Source organism: Nerophis lumbriciformis, linkage group LG02 (assembly GCF_033978685.3).
Source record: "Nerophis lumbriciformis linkage group LG02, RoL_Nlum_v2.1, whole genome shotgun sequence".
Lineage (NCBI taxonomy): Eukaryota > Metazoa > Chordata > Actinopteri > Syngnathiformes > Syngnathidae > Nerophis > Nerophis lumbriciformis.
Genome location: NC_084549.2, coordinates 43,208,381 through 43,220,535, shown reverse-complemented (window position 1 = coordinate 43,220,535; position 12,155 = coordinate 43,208,381). Strand labels below are relative to the sequence as shown.

At 38.7% G+C, this 12,155-nt stretch overlaps 1 protein-coding gene across 2 annotated transcripts in view; it reads left to right on the top strand.

Moving 5' to 3' along the window:
• The first annotated feature begins 380 nt into the window (after nt 1-380).
• xpo1b (exportin 1 (CRM1 homolog, yeast) b) overlaps nt 381-12,155 on the top strand; it is a 50,210-nt gene continuing 38,435 nt past the window's right edge. The window contains exon 1 of one of the 2 annotated variants that reach the window (XM_061963178.2): nt 381-788. The gene's annotated coding sequence lies outside the window, so the exon portion shown is untranslated. The remainder of the gene's footprint in view (nt 789-12,155) is intronic. The other variant, XM_061963168.2, reaches the window with a different exon arrangement.

Below are 12,155 nucleotides of genomic sequence, written 5' to 3'. Positions count from 1 at the left end.
GCAAAGCGGCAGCGGGCTTGCAAGAGAGGGAGAAAAAAAAACGGGCTGCTTTTTGTATTATGTCAAGTCTGGAAATAACTACGAGTGGATAAATATATTTATTAGGATGACTTTTTACGTTTCGGCGCTCATGCAATATCGTGAAAGAAAGCAACAGTGCTCGATGACGGCATTAAATATGTATTTAAGTTGTTGTGTTCCAATAGAAGAGTCATGAAGAATCCATTCTTACATAGGAGTCTGCCCTCTTTTTTCTCTCCGGGCGGAGTGGTCGCGTGGGCGCTTGAGCCAATTGAAAGAGACAGGCAGCTGCGTCGTCCAATGAGAGCGCATTACGGAATTGTCCGCCAAAGCTGTGGCCAATCAGAGCGGCGCGGGGGGGCGGAACTCCGGTCCAAACTTTCCGCGGCGCCATGGGCTGAAAACTAAACCGAGATGGAATCTCCCAGTCTGAACCGGTTTCAACCGGTTGCGAGTGAGTTGCTTGAGAGGGGAAAGGAGGCGCAGGCACACAACCTCCAAACCGCCCTGGTGGAAATTGGATAAGAGTAACGATTTTGTCAGCTTTGTGGTAACGTTTGCGTTCGGAAAAATGTCTCGGAGTGACATATATCTGGCTTTGCCGTGATTGTAGTTTTGGAATCCGCATCAGTGTGCTCCTGCCGGGCAGACATCCCTCAGTGCTGGAGTGGACGTCGGAAAGCTTCTCTAATCAAGTGTGGACTGTGGACTAAATCTTGTACATTCTTCGGGGTGAACACTTTTCAATCAACGCCCCGGACTTCGAGGTAGGTGAACTACTTGGAGTCAAGTGCATTATCTTTCTGTTACACGTGTTGGATATTTTAACTTTAAACCCACGCCACGCTGAACGAGCAATGAAAGTGTTTGAATTTGCTTTGCTGAGTAAATAAGCTAACGTTGCGTGGTTAAATCCACGCCTCTCCCACCTCGCCAGCATCACCGTGGTGTGTGTGTGTGTGTGTGTGTGTGTGTGTGTGTGTGTGTGTGTGTGTGTGTGTGTGTGTGTGTGTGTGTGTGTGTGTGTGTGTGTGTGTGTGTGTGTGTGTGTGTGTGTGTACGTGATGGCAGCGGATGTCAAGCTGGTGTTGCTAGGCACTCTCTGCTCTTCACAGTTAGCTTTGTCTTTGCCACCGAGCTAACAGTGTATTTACCGCCGAGTAAAAAGTTGTGTTGATCCAGTTAATAACAATGATGGTGCACATACTGTATCCTTGTTGGGAGCGGTTGCAACCTCGCTGGACCACATGGGAGCTGTCTGCGACAACATTGCGAGCGGCATCAAAAAAAAAAAAAAAAATCTAACGTTTTGCATGCTGTGTGATGACGTTGTGGAGAATGAACGCTGACATTAGTGCATATGTAAACGTTGTCGTCAAAAAAGAAAAAAAATGCTCCCTGTGATGTTGTTAGTTTAGTTTGGAGGAGTTAGCTTGAAGATGTAAACAAAGTGATGTCGACATCTGTGCCGGACACGTGATTTGGTTAATGGAAGCCTTGTGTCGATTGGAAGCACAATACAAACTGTCATGTATGCCTTTGAAATAGATGTAAGATAATTAAATCGTTATATTAATAGTAGGGTTAAAACGATTTTTTTTTTGACAACAATTCGATTTGATTAAAACTTTGTTGGCGCCGATACGATCCGAAACGAGTCAGTGAGTTGACTTTGATTCAGCAACTTTTTAGCAAACAAAATTCAAACAGTCTAACTGTGAAATAAATACTACATCAGTGGTTCTTAACCTTGTTGGAGGTACCGAACCCCACCAGTTTCATATGCGCATTCACCGAACCCTTCTTTAGTGAAAAATAAAATGTTTTTTTTTTTTTAAATTCAAGACAAATGTATATGTTTTGGTCACACTTTAGTATGCAGAACATATTCTAAGTAACAAAGACTTAATTTAGAGTTATTTGGACACTAGGGGAACATATTCTAAGTACCGGTAATAAAGACTTAATTTGGAGTTATTTGGTTAGGGTTAGGGTTATAATAAGGCCATGCCGAATAAGGCATTAATAAGTACTTAATAATGACTAGTTACTAATTTGCATGTTAATATGCAACTAATTAATGGTAAATATGTTCCCCATACTAAAGTGTTTTTACTGGTGCATAAAATGAACCGTGCATGAACATCACTTTGCTCAAACAACAAAACCAACACAGTGCATAAACTCACAACAAATTGCACACCTGCAAATCAGTCAGCTGTTGCCGTATCCGTAATACGCCGATAGGGAGAAGTTTGTATTTACACGATGAGTCGGGTGTATTTTGACCTCCGCCGAACCCCTGAGTCCGACTCACCGAACCCCTAGGGTTCTTTCGAATCCAGGTTAAGAACCACTGTACTAGATACTTGACACTGCAGGTGAAGTTTTCTATGTTACTGTTATTCAAAGTTAAAAGTACCAATGATTGTCACACACACACTAGGTGTGGTGAAATTTGTCCTCTGCATTTGACCCATCCCCTTGTTCACCCCCTGGGAGGTGAGGGGAGCACTGAGCAGCAGCGGTGGCCGTGGGAATAATTTTTGGTGATTTAGCCCCCAATTCCAACCCTTGATGCTGAGTGCCAAGTAGGGAGGTAATGGGTCCCATTTTTAGTCTTTGGTGTGGTACTACCGATCTCAGGGCGGACACTCTAGTTAGGTACACATGAATACCGTATTTTCCGGAGTATAAGTCGCACCGGCCGAAAATGCATAATAAAGAAAGAAAAAAACATATATAAGTCGCACTGGAGTATCAGTCACATTTTTGGGAGAAATTTATTTGATAAAACCCAACACCAAGAATAGACATTTGAAAGGCAATTTAAAATAAATAAAGAATAGTGAACAACAGGCTGAATAAGTGTACGTTATATGAGGCATAAATAACCAACTGAGAACGTGCCTGGTATGTTAACGTAACATATTATGGTAAGAGTCATTCAAATAACTTTAACATATAGAACATGCTATACGTTTACCAAACAATCTGTCACTCCTAATCGCTAAATCCCATGAAATCTTATATGTCTAGTCTCTTACGTGAATGAGCTAAATAATATTATTTGATATTTTACGGTAATGTGTTAACAATTTCACACATAAGTCGCTCCTGAGTATACGTCGCACCCCGGCCAAACTATGAAAAAAAACTGCGACTTATAGTCCGAAAAATACGGTAATGAATACAAACAAGCAAGTAAACAGCAATTAATTTGTTAATATGCCGCCATCACATTATTTGCTGTGATGCATATATGTTCTTTAAAAAGGCAAAAATAATGACTACATACATTTAAAACACATCTGTTATCTGTTATAGTATTAACATATTTTTTTCTACAAAGAAATACAACCCCAGAGAAAAAATGTAACTTAAAACATATGTATGACGTACAACACTTAAACCTTTAGTATATCAGTATGTGCAATTAGATTATGGAAAGGATTAAGTCAAGAAATCAAACAATGTACTACTATGATCCAGTTTAAGAAATGCTCTTATTTGTTGTTGTTGTTTTAGTTACATCGGGAGTTTGGGAGGCGTTAGCTTGAAGATGTAAACATAGTGATGTTGACATCTGCACCGGACACGCGATTTGGTTAATGGAAGCCTCGTGTCGATTGAAAGCACAGTACAAACTCATGTATGCCTTTGAAATAGATGTAAAATCAATAAATCATTAACAATTTGTTTTAACAACGATTCGATTTGATTAAAACTTTGTTGGTGCTGATACGATCCGAAACGATTCAGTGAGGTGACTTTGATTCAGCAACTGTTTTGCAAACAAAATACAACTAGTCTAACTGTGAAATAAATACTAGATACTTGACACTACAGGTGAAGTTTTCTATGTTACTGTTATTTAGTTAGGTACACATGAATAATGAATACAAACAAGCAAGTTCACAACAATTAATTGGTCAATATGCTGCCATCACATTATTTGCTGTGATGCATATATTTTCTTTAAAAAGGCAAAAATAATGTTTAAATGCATTTAAAATACTAATTTATTATTATTTATTTATTTATCTAATATTTATTTATTATAGTATTAACATATTTTTTTCCTACAAAGAAATACAACCCCAGAGAAAAAATTGAACTTAAAACATTTGTATGACGTACAACACTTAAAACCTTTAGTATATCAGTATGTGCAATTAGTTTATGGAAAGGATTAAGTCAAGAAATCAAACAATGTACTAATATGATCCAGTTTAAGAAATGCTCTCTTTTGTTGTTGTTTTTTTAGTTACTTTGGGAGTTTGGAGGAGTTAGCTTGATGTAAGATCAATAAATCATTATATTAACAGTATGGTTGAAACAATTTGTTTTAACGATTCGATTTGATTAAAACTTTGTTGCCGCCGATACGATCCGAAATGATTCAGTGAGTTGACTTTGATTCAGCAACTTTTTAGCAAACAAAATTCAACCAGTCTAAATGTGAAATAAATACTAGAATCTAGTATTTATTTCACATTTAGACTGGTTGAATATCTAGTACCGTAACTAGATACTTGACACTGCAGGTGACGTTTTCTAGGTTACTTTTATTTAGTTAGGTACACATGAATAATGAATACAAACAAGCAAGTACACAACAATTAAATTGGTCAATATGATGCCCTCACATTATTTGCTGTGATGCATATATTTTCTTTAAAATGGCAAAAATAATGTTTACATACATTTAAAACACATCTGTTATTTATTATAGTATTAGCATATTTTTTCCTACAAAGAAATATATATTTATATTATATTTTAAGGCAGTTCATGAGCTATTTACATTGTTAAAAGTTGAACTGTGAGTTAAGTTTTCTTAGAAACAGCATATTTCAGACTGATATAAACATGTCCACCGTGGAGGACATTGGCTTGTCAAAAAATAAAAGTTGAAAGATGCTGAAGTGGACAATGTTTAACACTGGGTGTTTACGTTGACACTTTAAAGACCCTCAACTGTAAGTTGTTTAAATATATATTGGCTTTGTATGTTCCTGCGCAACTGTGTGCACTTAAAAATACATGTTTGTCGTAAAAATATAAACAGTGTCTTTATCCTAAACGTTCCTGCCACTTCATTTTAAACACAAACATTTTTAAGTCTTTTTTTGGGGGGGACATACACCACAATAATTTGTACCGTGGCCTTAATACGGGGGTCAGCAATGCGCAGCTCTCGAGCCACATGCGGCTCTTTAGCGCCGCGCTAGCGGCTCCCTGGAGCTTTTTCAAAAATGTATGAAGAAGATGAGGAAAAAATAGATATTTTGTTTTATATGGTTTCTGGAAGAGGACATGCATGACAAAAAAATGTTAGAAATCCCACTGTTTATATTAAACATGCTCAACTGATGAGAGTATTTGGCGCGCACAATTTTGTCCTACTAATTTCGAAAGTCCAGCTCAATTTTTGTTTCATCTGAACACAGAACATTCCTCCAGAAGGTTTTATCTTTGCCAATGTGATGTCAGATGAAACAAAAATTGAGCTGTTTGGCCACAATACCCAGCAATATGTTTGGAGGAGAAAAGGTGAGGCCTTTAATCCCAGGAACACCATTCCCACTGCAAAGCATGGTGGCGGTAGTATTATGCTCTGGGCCTGTTTTGCTGCCAATGGAACTGGTGCTTTAAATGGGACAATGAAAAGGAGGATTACCTCCAAATTCTTCAGGACAACCTAAAATCATCAGCCCGGAGGTTGGGTCTTGGGTTCAGTTGGGCGTTCCAACATGACAATGACCCCAAACACATGTCAAAAGTGGTAAAGGAATGGCTAAATCAGGCTAGAATGAATGTTTTAGAATGGCCTTCCCAAAGTCCTGACTTAAACATGTGGACAATGCTGAAGAAACAAGTCCATGTCAGAAAACCAACAAATTTAGCTGAACTGCACCAATTTTGTGTGTGTATATATATATATATATATATATATATATATATATATATATATATATATATATATGTATATGTGTGTGTGTGTGTGTGTGTGTGTGTATGTATGTATATGTATATATATATATATTAGGGCTGCAACAACTAATCGATTAAAATCGATTATCAAAATAGTTGGTGATTAATTTAGTCATCGATTCGTTGGAACTATGCTATGGGCATGCGCAGGGGCTTTTTTAATTTTGTTTTATTTAATTTATTTTTTGTTTTTTTGTTTAATAAACCCCTATTTATTAACTGCAATATTTACAAACAGCTGAGAAACAATAATCAAAATAAGTACAAAACAGCGCCAGGGCGGCGCTGAGGCTACGTCTCATGAGGTAAGCTAGCCAATGATGTGTCATGTACAGCTCACATGACGACGCCGTCTGGAAACATTTGAAAAATGGCGCAGGAAAACAGTACGGATAGAGTTTAGCGGAGAAACATCTTGAGGTTATTGCTTCAATGGAGAAAAGTGTACGACCTAAGTCGTCAAAGGTGTGGGAACACTTCACTTTAAAGACTTCAAAGAAGACCGTTTCCTGCAAAATGGCACGGAAGTACAACTTTGCTTCAGGAGCACCTGAAGAGAAAACATGTTGGAGCCATGGATGAAGGGAAGAACTCACATTACGTAACTTTTTAAGTCCATATTTGCAACAAGCATTCATGAGTTCAGTTTTTTTGTGAGTAACGTTAGCGTTATGCCTTTGTTGCAACGCGGGACTGACAATGTGTCTCCGGCACATTTGACTCCGTTTTGAGAGAGAAAACGCACGGTTACCAATTTCGAAATAAACGTAACGGACAGAAAAACAATTTGAAATGTGGACTCGTCAGACCACAGAACACTTTTCCACTTTGCATCAGTCCATCTTAGATGATCTCGGGCCCAGAGAAGCCGGCAGCGTTTCTGGATGTTGTTGATAAATGGCTTTCGCTTTGCATAGTAGAGCTTTAACTTCCACTTACAGATGTAGCGACCAACTGTATTTAGTGACAGTGGTTTTCTGAAGTGTTCCTGAGCCCATGTGGTGATATCCTTTAGAGATTGATGTTGGTTTTTGATACAGTGCCGTCTGAGAATTGAAGGTCACGGTCATAAAATGTTGGTTTCCGGCCATGCTGCTTACGTGGAGTGATTTCTCCAGATTCTCTGAACCTTTTAATGATATTATGGAGCGTAGATGTTGAAATCCCTAAATTTCTTGCAATTGCACTTTGAGAAACGTTGTTCTTAAACTGTTTGACTATTTGCTCACGCAGTTGTGGACAAAGGGGTGTACCTCGCCCCATCCTTTCTTGTGAAAGACTGAGCATTTTTTGGGAAGCTGTTTTTATACCCAATCATGGCACCCACCTGTTTCCAATTAGCTTGCACACCTGTGGGATGTTCCAAATAAGTGTTTGATGAGCATCCCTCAACTTTATCAGTATTTATTGCCAACTTTCCCAACTTCTTAGTCACGTGTTGCTGCCATCAAATTATAAAGTTACGGTAATGATTATTTGCAAAAAAAATGTTTATCAGTTTGAACATCAAATATGTTGTCTTTGTAGCATATACCGTATTTTCCGCACCATAAGGCGCCCTGGGTTATAAGCCGCGCCTTCAATGAACGGCATATTTCAAAACTTTGTCCACCTATAAGCCGCCCCGTGTTGTAAGCCGCATCTAACTGCGCTAAAGGAATGTCAAAAAAACAGTCAGATAGGTCAGTCAAACTTTAATAATATATTAAAACCAGCGTGATGTGGGCGCGCACGGAGTCGTATATCAACATGGACAGAGCTGCGTGAAAAAAGCCACCCGGCCTCTTCGCGTAAACTTAAACTTACCTTAACCACTCGCTCATCTTTTCTTCATCCATCCCTTCGAGTTAGCTTTTATGATGACGCCGGCTGGAAAGGTCTCTTTTGGCAAGGTCTTCCTTTTGAATATCACCATGGGTGGAAGTTTCTGGCCATTAGCATGGCAAGCTAGAACCACAGTGAAGGATGACTTCTCATTCCCTGTGGTGCGAATATTCACCGTACGTGCTCCCGTTGTATCCACAGTGCGGTTCACAGGAATATCAGTTGCTGTGAAATAGTAATCTGTGTGCGGATGGAGAGATTGCGTCTTTTCATGAACCGGATACCTGTCGCTTAGTAGGAGCCATTTTGTGGTCTTTACAGATGTAAACACACAAAGGAAATGAAACGGTAATATCCGCGCGCTTTTTCTTCTTCTACGCGGGCGGGTGGTTGCTTACAGTAGAAGAAGAAGCGCTTCCTGTTCTATGGAGGCGGGTGCTTACCTTGGCGGTTGCTTGCGTAGAAGAAGAAGCGCTTCCTGTTCTACCGGGAAAAAAGATGGCGGCTGTTTACCGAAGTTGCGAGACCGAAACTTTATGAAAATGAATCTTAATATTTATCCATATATAAAGCGCACCGGGTTATAAGGCGCACTGTCAGCTTTTGAGAAAATTTGTGGTTTTTAGGTGCGCCTTATAGTGCGGAAAATACGGTACAATTGAATATGGGTTGAAAATGATTTGCAAATCATTGTATTCCGTTTATATTTACATCTAACACAATTTCCCAACTCATATGGAAATGGGGTTTGTATATATACATATATATATATATATATATATATATATATATATATATATATATATATATATATATATATACACATATACAGTAGGGCTGCGAATCTTTGGGTGTCTCACGATTCGATTCAATATCGATTCTTGGGGTCACGATTCGATTCAAAATCGATTTTTTTCGATTCGATGCAATTCTCGATTCAAAAACGATATTTTCCCGATTCAAAACGATTCTCTATTCATTCAATACATAGGATTTCAGCAGGATCTACCCCAGTCTGCTGACATGCAAGCAGAGTAGTAGATTTTTGTAAAAAGCTTTTATAATTGTAAAGGACAATGTTTTATCAACTGATTAGAATAATGTAAATTTGTTTTAACTATTAAATGAACCAAAAATATGACTTATTTTATCTTTGTGAAAATATTGGACAGAGTGTGTTGTCAAGCTTATGAGATGCGATGCAAGTGTAAGCCACTGTGACACTATTGTTCATCCATCCATCCATTTTCTACCGCTTATTCCCTTCGGGGTTGCGGGGGGCGCTGGAGCCTATCTCAGCTACAATCGGGCAGAAGGCGGGGTACACCCTGGACAAGTCGCCACCTCATCGCAGGGCCAACACAGATAGACAGACAACATTCACACACTAGGGCCAATTTAGTGTTGCCAATCAACCTATCCCCAGGTGCATGTCTTTGGAGGTGGGAGGAAGCCGGAGTACCCGGACGGAACCCACGCAGTCACGGGGAGGACATGCAAACTCCACACAGAAAGATCCGGATGCCGGGATTGAACTCACGACTACTCAGGACCTTTGTATTGTGAGGCAGACGCACCAACCCCTCTTCCACCGTGCTGCCCTACTATTGTTCATTTATTTTTATTTTTACAAATGTCTCATGATAATGTCAATGAGGGATTTTTAATCACTGCTATGTTGAAATTGTAACTAATATTGATACTGTTGTTGATAGTATTCATTTTTGTTTCACTACTTTTGGTTTGTTCTGTGTCGTGTTTGTGTCTCCTCTCAATTGCTCTGAGTGTTGCTGGGTCGGGTTTGGTTTTGGAATTGGATTGCATTGTTATAGTATTGCCGTGAATTGTTTTGTTGGATTGATTAATAAAAAATAAATAAATAAGTAGATTTTTTAAAAATGAGAATCTATTCTGAATCGCACAACGTGAGAATCGCGATTCGAATAGATTTTTTCCCACACCCCTAATATACAGCGTTTGAACACTGCTGATTGGCATTCTCAATTCCTTGGATAGCTTTTTATACCCCTTTCCTGTTGTATGCAGTTCAATTACCTTTTCTCGCAGATCCTTTGACAATTATTTTGTCTTCCCCCTGACTCAGAATCCAGAAACATCTGTGCAGCACTGGATGAAAGGTGCAATAGTCTGTCAGAAGCCCAGAAACTCACTGACCTTTTATACACACACATTAATTACAAACAAACAGGTCACAGGTGAGGATTGGAACCTTGATTAGCCATTCAAACTTGTTTGTGTCAACTTTTGTGCATGTTATCAGATCAAAGTCACTGGGGTATGTCCACTTTTGATCAGGGTCATTTGGGTACTTTCTTTTGTCATTTTGATTTAAAAAGAGTAAACACAGTTGTTTGCCAATAAATAGCTTCACACAACCATTAAGCATGAGTGGAAGAAAGGTTTTTGTGTTATCATTCATATTCTCTGAAGAATGGCCAAGAAATCATAAATTCTCCCAGGGTATGTAAACTTATGAGCACAACTGTATGTATTTATATGTATGTATATATATATACACATTAGGGGTGTAACGGTACACAAAAAGTTCGGTTCGGTACATACCTCGGTTTAGAGGTCACGGTTCGGTTCATTTTCGGTACAGTAAGAAAACAACAAAATATACATTTTTTGGTTATTTATTTACCAAATTTGTAAACAATGGCATAACATACATATACACACAGGGTCCATTGCCAGGGTTAATGTGGTCAACATATATAAAATAAAAACTAAATAAGATAAGGCTCAGAATGGTTTCTTAACAAAACCTTTCTACATATAAAGTGCTTTTTTTGATTGATTGATTGAGACTTTTATTAGTAGATTGCACAGTACAGTACATATTCTGTACAATTGACCACTAAATGGTAACACCCCAATAAGTTTTTCAACTTGTTTAAGTCGGGGTCCACGTTAATCAACATTAAACTGCCTCAAGTTGTTGCTCGGATTAAATAAAATGACAAAACTTTTCTTCTACATATAAAAAGTGCAACATTAAACAGTTTCAAGTCAACTCAGCCTCAGATTAACTTTTCTTTCCCCCCCAGCCTAGCTAACTTGACATGAAGAGGATATATGGGCTCATTGTTCTTCCGCCATAGAAGTGGGTAAAAATCTAGTTTTTAATTCAATATGGACTTATATCTGCTGCTATAAAAACATTTGTTATTGCTTTAGCCCTACCTGACTCGCCGAGGAGAGGCTGCTTGAATGCGGTGGTGACGCTTCAAATGGGTTAGCATGTGTTATGAGAGTAGCATATGTGTGTGTGTGGCCCTTTAATATGTGACAGCATGTGAGGTGAGTGTGTGGGCAAGCGAGGTGAGGGAGCGGTAGCTGAGTGTGGGGAGTGGCTAGTGTTTTGTTGGATTGGCTGTGTGCAAGACCTCAATAAAGCCACGATTTGCAACTAATCGCCGGACTCGTCATTTACCCTGGAGTCCGGAGCTGTGGAGACCCACTGCCGGGTAGAGTGAAGGGTGTTGCCCCCGAGAATACATCAGCCCTGGAGGAGTGTCTCCCCTGCGCTCCTCGACTACGGTCTGGGAGCCGGAAGCAGGAAAAGTGCAACACATGTTTGACGTGTTGTCAGAAGCAGCTGCTGAACAATGTCGGCAAACCTCCGTCCTCCATTGTTGTATCGCGCAGCCAAAGTGTTCCCAAATGGGAGATCTTAACGAGGCAGGAGGGTCTTCCAGCTCTGGCTTTTACATGTTGTCATAGCCCGGTTGCTGCTAGCATGTGTACTCGTTCGGTACACCACCGAACCGAACCGAAACCCCCGTACCGAAACGGTTTAATACAAATACACGTACCGTTACACCCCTAATAAATATATATGTATATATACGTATATATGTGTGTATATATATATATATATATATATATATATATATATATATATATATATATATATATATATATATATATATATATATATTAGGGCTGCAACTAACGATTCATTTGATAATCGATTAATCTGTCGATTATTACTTCGATTTATCGATTAATAATCCGATAAAAGAGACAAACTACATTTCTATCCTTTCCAGTATTTTATTGGGAAAAAAACAGCATACTGGCACCATACTTATTTTGATTATTGTTTCTCAGCTTTTGCAGTTTATAAATAAAGGTTTATTTAAAAAATAATAATAATAATAATAATTTGCCTCCGCGCATGCGCATAGCGTAGATCCAACGAATCGATGACTAAATTAATCGGCAACTATTTTTATAATCGATTTTAATCGATTTAATCGATTAGTTGTTGCAGCCCTAATATATAC